At 39.0% G+C, this 13,928-nt stretch overlaps 1 pseudogene; it reads right to left on the bottom strand.

Annotated features, from left to right (window-relative positions):
- Positions 1-664: 664 nt before the first annotated feature.
- Positions 665-2,163, bottom strand: LOC100750656 (annotated as a pseudogene).
- Positions 2,164-13,928: the final 11,765 nt, after the last annotated feature.

Genomic DNA, 13,928 nt, shown 5'->3' on the forward strand with positions numbered 1-13,928 from the left:
TGTCCAAATTTATTCTGCTTTTTGAGGCTTTCTCTGCCCTTTAGTTAAAGAGAGCAGGCTTCAGGTGGTGCTTTCTTTTTGCCTGAACCCATTTGATGTTTCTACATTCCAGTTCTCTCTGAGGCTGGGATGTATGAAACAAAGAAAAATCTCAAGAAGCTCACTACTGTGTTGTTCCTCAGCTGCAAAAATTTCTAATTGATCTTCCTTTTCTCCACCTTGAAAAGCCACCTATTATGCTTTACATATATTTTCCAGGGATTTTCTTTGTAGTTAGTGGAAAGAATGGAAGGAAATACAATAGAAGCCATAGGTTATTTTTCTTTAACCAAAGTAAAATATTTGCATACTTTGAGAAGTCAAGGTAACCATAAGAAAATAAATAGTTTCAGTATGTTGCGTTATGCACTGTCAGATTCTAGTATTGGAAGAAATCACTTTCAACATTTTAAGCTGTTTCCTCTGTCCTTCCTTCCTTCCTTCCTTCCTTCCTTCCTTCCTTCCTTCCTTCCTTCCTTCCTTTCTTTCTTTTCTCTCTCTTTCTTCATCCCTCCCTCCCTCCCTCCCTCCTCCCTCCCTCCCTCCCTCCCTCCCTCCCTTTCTCATTCAGATAAGTATTTCCATGTTTTAATTTAATCTGGCTGAGTTGGTTGCCTTGAGGGGGTTAGTCAAAGGGGCCAAATCCCATACCCATGTCTGACAATTCTAAATCTTCTTTGTCTTCAGCCTTGGCTGGGGCTGTAGTAGCAGCAGGAAAAGTAGTGGTGGCAGCATCTACATAGATAACAGCCACCAATGTGGATGGATCAGCCTTTTTCAGCAAGTGGGAAGGAAGGTGGACTCAGTCTCCACAGACAAAGGCAGGACCTGCTTGCATTGATGATACTAAGGCAACAGTTGAGTAACAAATCTGCAGACAAACACTTGCAACATAGAGGACACCCTCCAGGAAGCCAGACTGCATAGTTTGCTTTGGGATGTTATATACTTTAGAAATATAGATGCTTCCATTGTCAAGCACCTGCTGGATAATCAGTTCAAAGTAGAAGGGAGAGATGTCCAGCTTATCTCACAGCATAGCCTTGCTAGATCCCACTTGGTCTCCAGCCTTTAAAAGCTGCACATCACTCATAATTTCAATGCTACCCCTAGAGATTTCAGTTGTGGTGCCTAAGGCCTTGAAGAAAGGAATCTTAATGGACCCTAGCCCATTTTATTCTGGGATGGTACAGTGACTTCAGATGGGACAATGACATCAGCTTAGGTGCCAGTCAGCACCTTATTGGCCAGTATGTCTCTGATCTCAGTGAAGTCCTCCCTGGTGAACATGGAGTCTGCATTCTCCTTGAATATGATGTGGTGATATATTATTTATAATCTAATAAGACTTGCCTGGAGATCAGAATGCAAAGCTAGCAGTGGTGGAATATACCTTTAATCCCTGGACTCAGGATATGGGGAAAATTGATCTCTGATAGTTCAAGGTCACCCAGGCAGCTACATGAAAGTGAATAAGTCTAAAATAGAAACAAAACTCACACCTATCATCCCAGTTCTAGAGAGGTATATAAGACAGAAGCAGGGTCTCAGAGGGGGCATTGAGCCTTGGGCAGTTAGTCTCCAGTCATGTTTGGGACAGAATCACCCCAGCCTTTGTTTTTTTTTTTTTTTTTTTTGATTTTTCGAGACAGGGTTTCTCTGTGTAGCTTTGGAGCCTATCCTGGCACTCGCTCTGGAGACCAGGCTGGCCTTGAACTCACAGAGATCCGCCTGCATCTGCCTCCCGAGTGCTGGGATTAAAGGCATGCGCCACCAATGCCCAGGCACCCCAGCCTTTGTAGAGGTAAGAGTTCTCTGGTGACTTTGCTTTTCTGATCTTCAGCTTAAACTCCAATATGTGACTCTGGGTTTTTATTATTAATACTACAATATGAGGCAACAGTTTCTCCATAGATGGGTTGTTTTCCAGATGTTTGCTGAAGACTTTCTGTATGACAATGTTCTTGCCCATCAGACCACAACCTTCCCTTGGAAAGGCATGAAGAGCTGCTTGGATCTTACATTGTCTTCTCTCACAATGAAACACTTTGGATGAACATCCAAAAGTTGGACGATTTTAATGAAGTATTTGGACTTTCATATCATCCTATCTTTTTGAGGCATCATGGCAGTGTGTCAGACATTGCCACCCAGGGTTTAAAGATGAGAACAATAAGACAACAAAAAGAGATCAAGGGGATACAAATTGGAAAGGAAGAAGTCAATATTCCTCTTTTTGCAGATGATTGATAGTATATATAAGTGACCACAAAAATTCTGCCAGGGAATTCCTACAGCTAATAAGCACCTTGAGTGATATGGCAGGATACAAGATTAACTCTTTTCTTTCCTTCTATTTCTATTTTAAAACTTACAATGATTTAGATATTATACTTCTTGTATTTACAATATGATTAATGTTTTCTGTTTTTAAAATTCTCATTACTTTTATTCTATTTGGATAATTATTTACTTATGCAAAATCCTGAATTCATGCTTTCTGTATATAAGCACGGTGCAGAGGTATTCTGTATATAATCACAATGTGCAGTCCAGAGGTATTCACTGTAGAATGTTCAAGCAGTGCACTGGAGACCCAAAACATTGTTATATGGGATCTTTTCAAGCTATATTTATCTAGGAAACTCAATTCCAGTTTCTTTTTTGTTTGTTTGTTTTGGAGACAAGTTTCTCTGTGTAGCATTGGCTGTTCTGGAACTTGCTCTGTAGACCAGGGTGGCCTCAAACTCACAAATATCCACCTGCCTCTGCCTCCTAAGTGCTGGGATTAAAAGCATGTGCCACAACTGCCTGGGTTTAATTCCAATTTGTTTACCGAATGGCAAAAAACTTTTTGCTCAGCATGTAGATGAAGGGTTGTACGTTAGTTTTCAAAGATTTGTCAACTAATGTTTGGCTTTATAATTCATACTTATTTGTCATCTCTCTTACTTCCCTTCATTTTGAAGAAATTCCAGTGTGTTCAGCCAATGAGTAAGATGCAGCTTGTGGCTTATTAAGTATTTCTTGGCTAATGATTTTAAGTGATTACATGTTGTATCTGTATATGTGAGAGTAAATTTTGAATGTTCATACATACATTTCCAATTCATTTCTCATTTGTTTTTGCCCCTACCCTCTACCAACAATGATGCTTCCAGGTTCTAAGCTTATTGAGTGTGTTTTCACAAAAATTCTCAATGCACATTTTAAGTTATGAGCTTCTTCATTCTGACAAACTAGTGACCACTTTTTCATTTACTTTGTCTCCTAAAACATCCTTTTGTCAGTTGATGCCTAATCTCCTACTGTAATTGGTTTTGTTTATTCTTTCTAATACTATAAGAGAACACATATGCTTAAAACGAATCTGTTCTTACTGTTTATGAAAATATGGAGTAAAACTAAGGCCTCACACATGCCAGACAAGAGCTCAAACATTGAACTACATTCCTGGCTCTTATTTATTTATTTATTTATTTAAATTTTGAGACAGCATCACTAAGTTCCCTAGGCAGTTGCCTTGGCAGGGCTTGGACTGTGATCTTCCTGCCTCAGTCTCCCATGTAGCTGGGATTACAGGATTATACTGTCTTCTATTGTAACATGTCTCAAGAATAAAACTCTTAAGCTTTGGCATGTCTGTGGGTCACCAAGATGATTGCCCATTGTTGTTCTGAGTGTTGCCTGATATTCTGCATTGTACTCCAAGATACCCGACAACACAATGGCTAGCAGAGTCTACAGCATCTTCTAAGCCTAAATTCCTTTTGATATTTCTTTCTTTTTTATTACTTTTATTTGTATAAATCCCTTTTGAAGTTTTCTGCCAGGATTCACAATGTTATTAAGGTGAGACTTCAGTTGTCCTTGCTGAACAATGCAAATCCAATGAATGTTCATTTGCTATTTCTTTCATTTGCCACATTTAGGTGACAAATTAAGTTTATCTCATTGCTGTGGTATTTCTAGATGAGGAACATAACTTTAAAGACCATTAAGACAGGCTCTTAATTGAAGGTGCTTCTATTAGGAATTTCTGCCTATGGTTGCTAACACCTGGAATATTTTCATATGGTGTGTGTGTGTGTGTGTGTGTGTGTGTGTGTGTGTGTGTGTGTGTGTCTGCATTTTCATCATATAATCAATATGTTCACAGAAAGTTTTTAAAACAAAAATATAGTATAATGCTGGTATTCAGATTTTTCCTCTGAAAAGCAAATATGATATATTGTTACAAAATGACTAACCAGTATTTCTGTAACTTTACTATGATAATGATAGTTACATGCAAAAGAGTACAAACAAAATCTTGTGAGTTTTTTTTTCTGAAGATGCCACAACATGTCAGTCTGAGCCCAGAAAAATCAAGGTGGAATTGACTGGAAACTTCCCATGTGCTGACCAGAGGTGCTATGTAGGCTTCTGGGGAGAGGGATGCCATTAACAATTTTACTCAGCTGCAGACCTGTGTGTATCAAAACCTGACTCAACAAGCTAGATGCAACAAAAGTGACAGGCCACTGGCACGATGGTAGTAATTCTTTTATGGGCATAACTAACTGTCTGATACGGTAAAGCTGATCAGAAGCTGATGACTAGGGAGGTCATAGGTCATAGCTGGGAAGCTATTGCTGTTGTTTTGCTAAATAGACTTGTGCCCATCCAATTGCCTTCTAACTATGTTTATGTCTTCAGATCAGGGCTGTTATAAGCTGTAGTCAGAGAAATTTCTTTCCAGTGGTCAATATTGACTGCAGAGACTGAGAATAAATGACAGGTGAATGTTTAGCTATAAAGAGGACATCTGCATTACCCACTCCATGGCTTAGGGAATATCTTGGAAAAAGACAGAAATAATGGGGAAAAAAAAACAGAGAAAGACTGCGGTGTGTCATGCTGCCAGACATGTTGTAGCTGCTTGATCTCACAGTAGCTACGATTACCTTCAAAAGATCTATGTGAGATTAGACCTGTCAACACTATCGTGGAAAGAGGAGGGAAGTTTTAAAGCTTTACCTCTCCTTGAGGGTTTGTACAGTTAATGGTTGGTGGAGCAGTGAAAGACAGTTTATTAAGTGTTCCAGCCACTGGTAAGACACGCATACTACTAGAAACAAATATTCAAATCATGCTCATATTAGCAACCATAATGAAACACACACACACACACACACACACATACACACACACACACACACACACACACACACACACGCAGCGTGCACACACACACACTGGCATGAGCACACATGCATGCACACACCCCATAGTTATGCAAGTAGAAGAAGTGGCTGGGAATATTGGAAGGGGATTAATGACAATGGGAGGAGGATAAGAGAGGGTAACAGTAGCTGCTTATGATCAAAATATATTATATGCAAATATGAAATATAATGAGAACCATTATGAATAATTTTATATGAGAACAAAATCATTTTAGAACACCAACCACCCCCAAAAGTTTGAATGTAAAGAAACAAACAACAAAACTGGTGTGCTTTGAGTAGTTTGTGCCACAATTAATAGCATTGTGCCAGGGTTTATTTCCTGACTTTTGCCATGGACTATGGCCAGGGAAAAACAGATTAGGAGCACAAGAGAATAATTCCAAAGAAGATGCCATTTTACTGAGTTTTGTGGTTTTTTTTTTTTTTTGAGACAGAGTTTCACATGACCCAAGATGGCCTCTAATTCACTATGAAAATGGCCTTGAACTCCAGATCCTCTTCTCTCTACCTGACTTCTGAGATTATAGGACTGTACCTAGCCATAAAATAGTGTTTTAAAAGTGCAGTCCAGAAACAAAACAGAAATACAAGCTACAAACAGATCAGTGGTTTCCTGACACAAAGAAGTTTGGTGGGTGTGGGTGATGGACATTAAAACCTTTAAAACTGTACCATTTATTTTTAGTTTATGTATTACATATAAGAGTGTCACATATTTTTGTCACATATATTTTGTCACATATATACATATATATATATCACACAAATATATATATATATATATATATATATATATATCATATACCCACCCATATACATAGACCAATAACCCCTTCCCACACACACTTGGCCATGGTAAACCTGTGAAGATAAGAGTGAAGATAAGAAGACAACCCCAGGTGTTTAGCTTCATGTTCTATTTTATTTAAGACCAGGCTCTCTCTTTCATTGTTCACCACTATATACATAAAGTTAGGAAGTCCATGAACTTGCAGGGATTCCCCTGTTTCCACCTCCCATCTCACAGTAGGATCACTGGGAATTCAGGTACTTCCTGCCATTCTGACCTGGGTTTGGGGGACATCATCTTAAGTTCTTACATCTGCATGGCAAGTGCTTCACCCACCGGGCCATCTCCTGAGCCGATAAGTTATATATTTATATGCATAGTTATTATATGCCAGTTACATTAAAAAAGCTGTAAATTAAAAAATGAATTAAAAGAACTAGATAATATAATAATTTCTCATAATCTCACTATTGTAATGTTATTGCTGATCCAATTTTAGTGAACATTTTCAGTGATGTCTCTGCACTTATTGGGCACCCCTTATATTCAAGGAATTTGTCTGTATATTATTTTTCATTTTATTGATTTTTGTCTGTATGTGTATTTTCCTGCATGTATACATGTACACCATGTGTGTGCCTGGTGCCCATGGAAGCCAGAAGTATGCATCAGATCTCTTTGGACTCAAGTTACAGATGGTTATAAGTCACTATGTAGGTGCGAGGAACTGAACTCAGGTCCTCTGGAAGAACAGCCATGGGTCTTAACCTTTGAGCAGTAGGTTCCGCCATTTTTCTGTGTACTGTTATCTTAATACCTTCTTCCTATAGTCTTCTGTTGGAGATACCATTATTATTCTCATTTTATACATGAAGAAACCAGATCTTAGAAAGATGAGATAATTTCTATTTTGCCATCTTGCTAGTATGTTTCATGGCTGAGATGCAAGTTGATAGCTGTCTGATGAGTAAGCTGTTTGTTTTGCTGTAACCACCCTACCTTCATGGAAGCAACTGAAATGAGAGCTTCCGCATCTAGACAGCTACCTCAATGGCTCTCATTAGGATATATGACGCTTTTATTTTTGTTACTTTCAAACTCGGTTTCTGCTGAGATTTGTTTTCTTCCTCAAAATCTTTCTGTGCTTTATTTTTTTCCTATAGAAAAAAAATGCCAAGAATTCATGCCACTTACAGGATTTTGCTCCTAGCTTATTTCCCTTTGGCTTGTAGATTTATAACTTAACTTTGTCTTATCTCGGTTTTTCTGGCTTTCTCTGAATATTGACAGAGTGGCTTTATCTGAACATTATGTATCTGGCTATATTTAACCCATCCCCCTTTCATCTTTATATACTCTACTTCTCTCAAATATGATATCATCAGTTTCCATGAGAGAGGCGTGACAGGACACATAAAAGGATAGCCTCTCCTTGCTCCACCATCACTTCAATTTATTTCCTTCCCCACCCATCGCTATATGGTATCTTGTTCAATTTCCACAATACATCTGGCATTTCATTTCTCTTCAAGAGTTTGAGAAGCAAATCACATACTAGAGCCTTTTCTTGATCCAGACACATTTCACAGCCTTTGACATTTAAAAAAAAAAATCTGAGAAATCCTAGTTCTTTTCAGTTGAATACTGCCTTTCCCTTTCTTGCTGTTTCTAAGCACCTTGAGGCATATGCAGTCTGCCAGTCTCAGCACCTTTTGCAGCTAGATTCCATGTGTCACCCTGATGACCATTTCTACTTCCTCCCAGGTGCCACAGAAACTAGCAGCCTTTAAAGCTCTGCTGAAGCGGCTGTCCTCCAGTCTTGTTGAACTCAGCAGTAAAGGCAGCAGGGCAGGGAATATTTCTCTGCTGCAACAACTGGATCCTGCTGCTCACTTCTGGAGCCATCATGTCTGCTCTTCTATATGCTGTCTCTTTCTGCTTTGATTGGTACTTTAGCATTAACGTTAAAACGAATGCTTTTCCCTTCTCCTGGATCCCAAATCAGTTAGGAAATGAACTCCATGATTCACATTTTGTTTTGCACTGACAAATCTGTCCAATTTGATTATTAGGGCTACTACCAACTAGTATTTTCTTTTTCTCATTTTTTCTTGGATGTTCATAGGGCTGACTTCTATTTGGCCTTACCTTGCTCTCTTTATTTTTCTCCTTGACTCTGTTTATAACTTATGCTTTCATTTGATTTTTTTTGCTTTTGTTCTTTTTCTGCTACCCTTCAAACATATCCTGCATTTGAGAATTTGTGTTCAGCTTTCTAAACAATTGGCTTGATTCTTTTCTTGTGTGTGACTTTCTGGGGAGATGTGACCAATTATCAAGCCCCCTCTTGCCCAATAGGAAATTAGAATCCACCACAGATCAATGAGACTGATTCTACCAAAGTCCAACTTGGTGTAGCAATGAAATTATTATGGTTACTTACAAGAGTGTAGATGAGGGGTTACTTTCAAGAAAGGAACCTATTCCTCATGCTGGATTCCCTTGTCCAGCCTGACTATATGGAGAGGTGCTTAGTCTTATGGCAGCTTAATATGCCAGTGCCCATGGGAGGCCTACCCCTTTCTGATTGATTAAAGTGAAGGGGTGGATTGAGGGGGCCTGGAGGGGAGGTGGGGAGAGGAAGTGGGAGGAGAGGAGGGAGAGGAGGCTACAGTCGGGATGTAGAATAAATAATTGATAAAAAATTGCCTTTGGGAAAAAAAGAACAAGGATAGCTCAAGGGAAACTGTATCACCAAAAAAGCGAATTCCAACCTTGGTGAAAACTCAGGAAAGTTTTATCCCTGGAACTCTCTGGGGAACTAGTCTGGTAGTCTCCTTCCCCAGCAGTATCTCTTTCCTCAGCATCTAGAAACTTGAGGAGTGGATTTGTGAATCTTCAAAGTTTTAGTTCTCAAGATTTGTGGAATTGTTTTCTTCCCGAATTCTATGTACCTCCTTTTTTTCCTCAAGGAGGAAATCGTTGCATAACACTCTTTCTGATAGGGGTTTTATTGGAATGATTTCTTTGGTATTGAAATTTTATTTGATTTCATTTTATTATTTATTCATCTATTTATTTTACATCCCAGCCACAGCCTCCCCCATCCTCCCCTCCATCCCCACTCCCCCACTTTCCCTGATCTCCTCCTCTTCCATCTTCATGCAGGAAAGGGCAGGTCTTCTATGAGTAGCAACAAAACATATCAAGATTCAGTAAGACTAAGTACCCGTCCATATATTAAGGCTGGACAAGGTGACCCAGTATGAGAAGTAGGGTTCTAAAAGCCAGTATAAGAGTCAGAGACAGCCCTTGTTCCTGCTGTTAGGAGTCCCATAGGAGGACCAAGCTACACAATTCTAACATATACACAGAGTGCCTAGGTCAGGCCCATGCAGGCTCCTGATTTTGGTTAAGTCTCTATGAGTCCCTATGAGCCCAGGTTAGTTGATTGTGTGTCCTTGACCTCTCTGGTTTCTACACTACTTTGTCCTTCTCTGCAGGATTCCAGAATTCCACGTAATGTGCTAAGAGTCTAAGCTGGGGTTCTCCCCATAGAATCCTGGGAGAGTCCCCTGTGCCAGGCTTCCATGTTACCCTGAAATAAGCCCCCAACAGACACCCTCTGCACTCTCCCTCTCTGTGCCCCCAACCTGATTACTCATGTTCCCATATCATGAATTCTCTTCTATTCTCCCTTCCCAGGGAGATCTGGGTGTCTCCCCATACACCCTCCTTGTTATCAGTCTCTCTGGGTCTCTGAATTGTAGCATAGTTATCCTTTATGTTATAGCTAATATCCACTTATGAGTGAATACATACCATGTTTTTCTTTCTGGATCTGGGTTACCTCTCTCAGGATGATTTTTTCGAGTTCCATCCATTTGCCTGCAAATTTCCTGATGTCCTTGTTTTTAACAGCTGAGTAGTACTCCAGTTGTAAATGCACCACATTTTCTCTATCCATTCTTCAATTGAGGGGCATCTAGGTTGCTTCCAGGTTCTGGCTATTACAAATAAAGCTGCTATGAACGTAGCAAGTGTCCTTATGATATGATTGAGCAGACTTTGGGTATATGACCAAGATCAGTATAGATGGGTTTTGTGATAAGTTGATTCCCCGTTTTCTGAGGAACTGGCACACTGACTCCCACAGCGGCTGTAAAAGTTTGCACTCCCACCAGCAATGGAAGAGTGTGTCCCTTGCTCCATATCCTCTCCAGCATGTGTTTTTGATGTTAGCCATTCTGACATGTGTAATATACAATCTCAGAGTCATTTTGATTTGCATTTCCCTGATGGCTAAGGAAGTTGAATATCTCCTTAATGTTTCTTGGCCATTTGAGATTCTCCTCTTGAGAATTCTGTTTAGATCTGTACCTCATTTTTTAATTGGATTATTTTGTTTGTTGATATTTAGTTTGGGTGTTGGGGTAGTGGTGTGGTGTGTGCAGTCTGGGATTGTTGGTCGGGCTTAAAATGGTTTAGTGGGTGGTGAGCAGTGTCTTGCTAGGGGTTCCTAGGACTGCTCTAGCCTGCAGTACAGCTGCTAGGGGGCTGTGGTTTCTCGTTTGGAGCATAGGGAATGGGGTGCAGTATGGGGTTGCTAGGCAGACTTTAAGGTGTTAGGTGGCTTGGGCAGTGTCTTACCTGGAGTTTCTTGACCCTGCCTAGTCTCTGGTAAAGCCAAAGACTTCTTCCAAAGTAGTTGGCTGGGATATAGGCCCAGGAGTGGAGGTGTAGTCTGGGGTTGTTGGATAGGTGGTAGACATTGTCCCCAAGACTGCTCTGGCCTCTGGTACAGCTGCCAGAGGCTGTGGTCCCTAATGTGGAGCTCAGGGGAGGGGTCTGAATGTTTATTTTTTAAGTCATCTCTGTGACAACACCAGAGTAGTATACACCTTTTAAGAACTTATTTTGAAAAGAGAGCAGCATTTATATGTAATGATGAAAGTATATGCAGAGTCTGAGAAGGTGGCCCACACAAATATGATGATCCACATTTAGTTCCTAGAATTATGTAAAAAGCTGGGTGTGGCAGTACACATCTGTAATACCAGGGCTATATTAGTAGCCTCAAGAGGGTCCCTGGGGCTTGTTGGCTATCCAGTTTAGCCAGTTGGTAACCTTCAGAGTCAGCAAAACAAAGGAAATAAAAACAAACCTGAAAGGCTGGGGAGATAGATGGTCCAGCAGGTAATGCACTTGGTGCTCAAGTGTGAGGACTTGAGTTCAGATTCCTGTAATTGGACCTTTTCATTGGTCCAACTCCTTGTAATGACACTGAGAGTTATTACTAATTATAAAAGCTCAGCCATAGTTCAGACTTGTTACTAACTAGCTCTTACAACTTAAATCAAGCTTTTCTTAAAAGTCAAAAGATGTGTCTAACAGCTGTTTGTTTGTTTGTTTGTTTTGTTTTGTTTTTAGGGAAGGTAATTTGGTATCATTTGTTATTCCGCCTAATATAGTCCAATAAAATTTTACTTACCAAAAAGGAATCAAGTACTTGTGAGGCTATGGAGAGAAGGGGACACTTTCACACTGTTGTTGGTAGGAATATCAGTTATTTCAGTTACTATGGAAATTGGTAAGAAGATTCCTAAGATTATTAAAAAATAGAGCTCCTATAAATTGAGCACTATTATACATAACCCAAAGAAAATGAAATTAATATGTAGAAGAAAAATCTTTAATGTTCATTGCAGCAAATGATGGTGAATTCTGTCAACTCAGCAGGATCTACTATCACCTAGATGACAAAATTTCTAGACATGTCTGTGGTGGAGTTTCTAAATTGAGATAATTGATGTGAAAGGATGTCCCTAAATAAGGGTGACAGTGCCATAGGTTTGGCCCTTTGACTGAGTATAAAGGAGATTTGATACCAGCATTCTTGATTCTCTGTTTCTTGGCTGTGAATACAATATGATCATCTGCCTCTCACTTCTCTCACCACGTCTTCTCTCTTATGTTGGATCGTATTCCCACAAATCATGGGCTGAAATAATTCCTTTCATCCTTAAATGGTTCCTTGTCAGGTATTTTGGTCAAGCAGTAAAAAAGATAATAGACAGTATCATTTACAGTCATCATGATATGGATTACATGGATGAATGCATACAGAAAATATGATGCTGTTCACGCTCAGCACATGCAACTTTTACTTGACAATTAAGAAAGAATGATGCAATTTCTGAGAGTCTGAGCCTGACAAACTGGCAGGTGGAGTAGAGAAGTTTGTGGTTTGTGTAAGGGAACCCTGACCTCTGTACCCTTAACTTCACTTTCCCAGTATGTAGAGGGGACACTTAATCAAATTAAGTCTTTTGGCATTTTAATATATTATTACAGACAAAGAGGTATATTACAGGAACACACAGTTCTTGTCTTCCTGGAACACATGGGTTTTGATACCCATTTAATTTGGCAAAGTGTTTTTCTTTTTAACTTGGAAGACTTTATTCTAAATCTAGGTGATATGGCAAAAGATCACATAGGGTGTTAAAAAAGTTTAGGTTATTTTAGTAGCTATATTCACTATACCATATAGCAGCAGGCTTAATTATGATAGTGTCATAAATATATGTAGTGTACATTGATCATATCCACTTCCTTACTCTCTCTTTTGAATAATTTTTAAAGAATTTCATATCTGAATATTTTATTTAGATGATTTTCCATTCCTCCAACTGCTCTCATGTCCCCCATTCCCATTCCTTTTCAAATTAATAGGCTCTTTTCTTCTTTAATTGTTATTGTTACATTCATACATAAGTATATAAATACAACCAGCTGAGTCCTTTTAGTGTTGCTCCTATGTGCATTTGTTTATGTTTGACCTCTTGGTATTAGATAACCAATTAGGAGGCTCACTCTTAAGGAAGACTGTTTCTCCCATTCTTCCAGCCATTAACTGTCTGTAGTTCTTCATCTAGGGGTGGGCCCTTGTAAGATTTCCCACATCCACATTGATATTCTAACTGGAGTTGTCACTGTTGAGGTCTTGTTTAGGAAACTCTATTGTTCAGATTTCATGGGCACAACTTCCCTGTCATATATAGAATACACAGTTTTACAGCAGATGTCCTGGTTCTCTGGCTCTTACAATATTTCCTCACTCTCTTCTATGATATTTATTAAGCTTTAGGTGTGGGGATATATTATAGATGTATTTATTGGGGATAGGTACCACCACAGTCAGCTGTTCTATGTATTTTGTCATTAAGTCTAATTCTGTCATTAAATTGCATAGATTTCAATTGTTATGGCCTTTGTATTTCTTATACTCTAGCATATTAAATTTCACAGAATAATTAAAAACAATGTTCTATCAGTGTACAATTAGAAATTTCCAAAGGAATAAATCATGTCCATATAGTGAGTAAGGAGAGTACAGGCTGATTTTATCACACAGTGAAACTTTTATATCACAAGTAAAGGATTCCTCCATTTAGTCATTATTGCAGTAAACATTGTAATATCCTTCAATATAGGATCTTACTGCAATGGACTAAATACATTAAATACATTGCTAGAAAAGATACCATCCCTGAAACGGAGTGTGTAAGACATCTTCATATATAAGATGAAATGTGATGATATGTATCACAAGAGCCAAGGAAATGTTATCTATGGATATTCAGAGAACAGAGTTATCTATTGTGACTGTAGACTTGACAGAGTTGATAAGGCATTTGAGTTTCATCTTGAAGGAACAGTAGGAAAAAAGGCATTTCCAGTGGAGTAAATGGCATGATCAGAGACAAAAATACTGGAAAGAGTAAAATCTCTTCAGGAAACTATGCATTGTTCATTTGGATAAAAGAGGTCAGGTGATTAGAAAGGTTAAACCATGTGGCCTTTGA

The sequence above is a fragment of the Cricetulus griseus genome, chromosome X, assembly GCF_003668045.3.
Source record: "Cricetulus griseus strain 17A/GY chromosome X, alternate assembly CriGri-PICRH-1.0, whole genome shotgun sequence".
Taxonomy (NCBI): domain Eukaryota; kingdom Metazoa; phylum Chordata; class Mammalia; order Rodentia; family Cricetidae; genus Cricetulus; species Cricetulus griseus.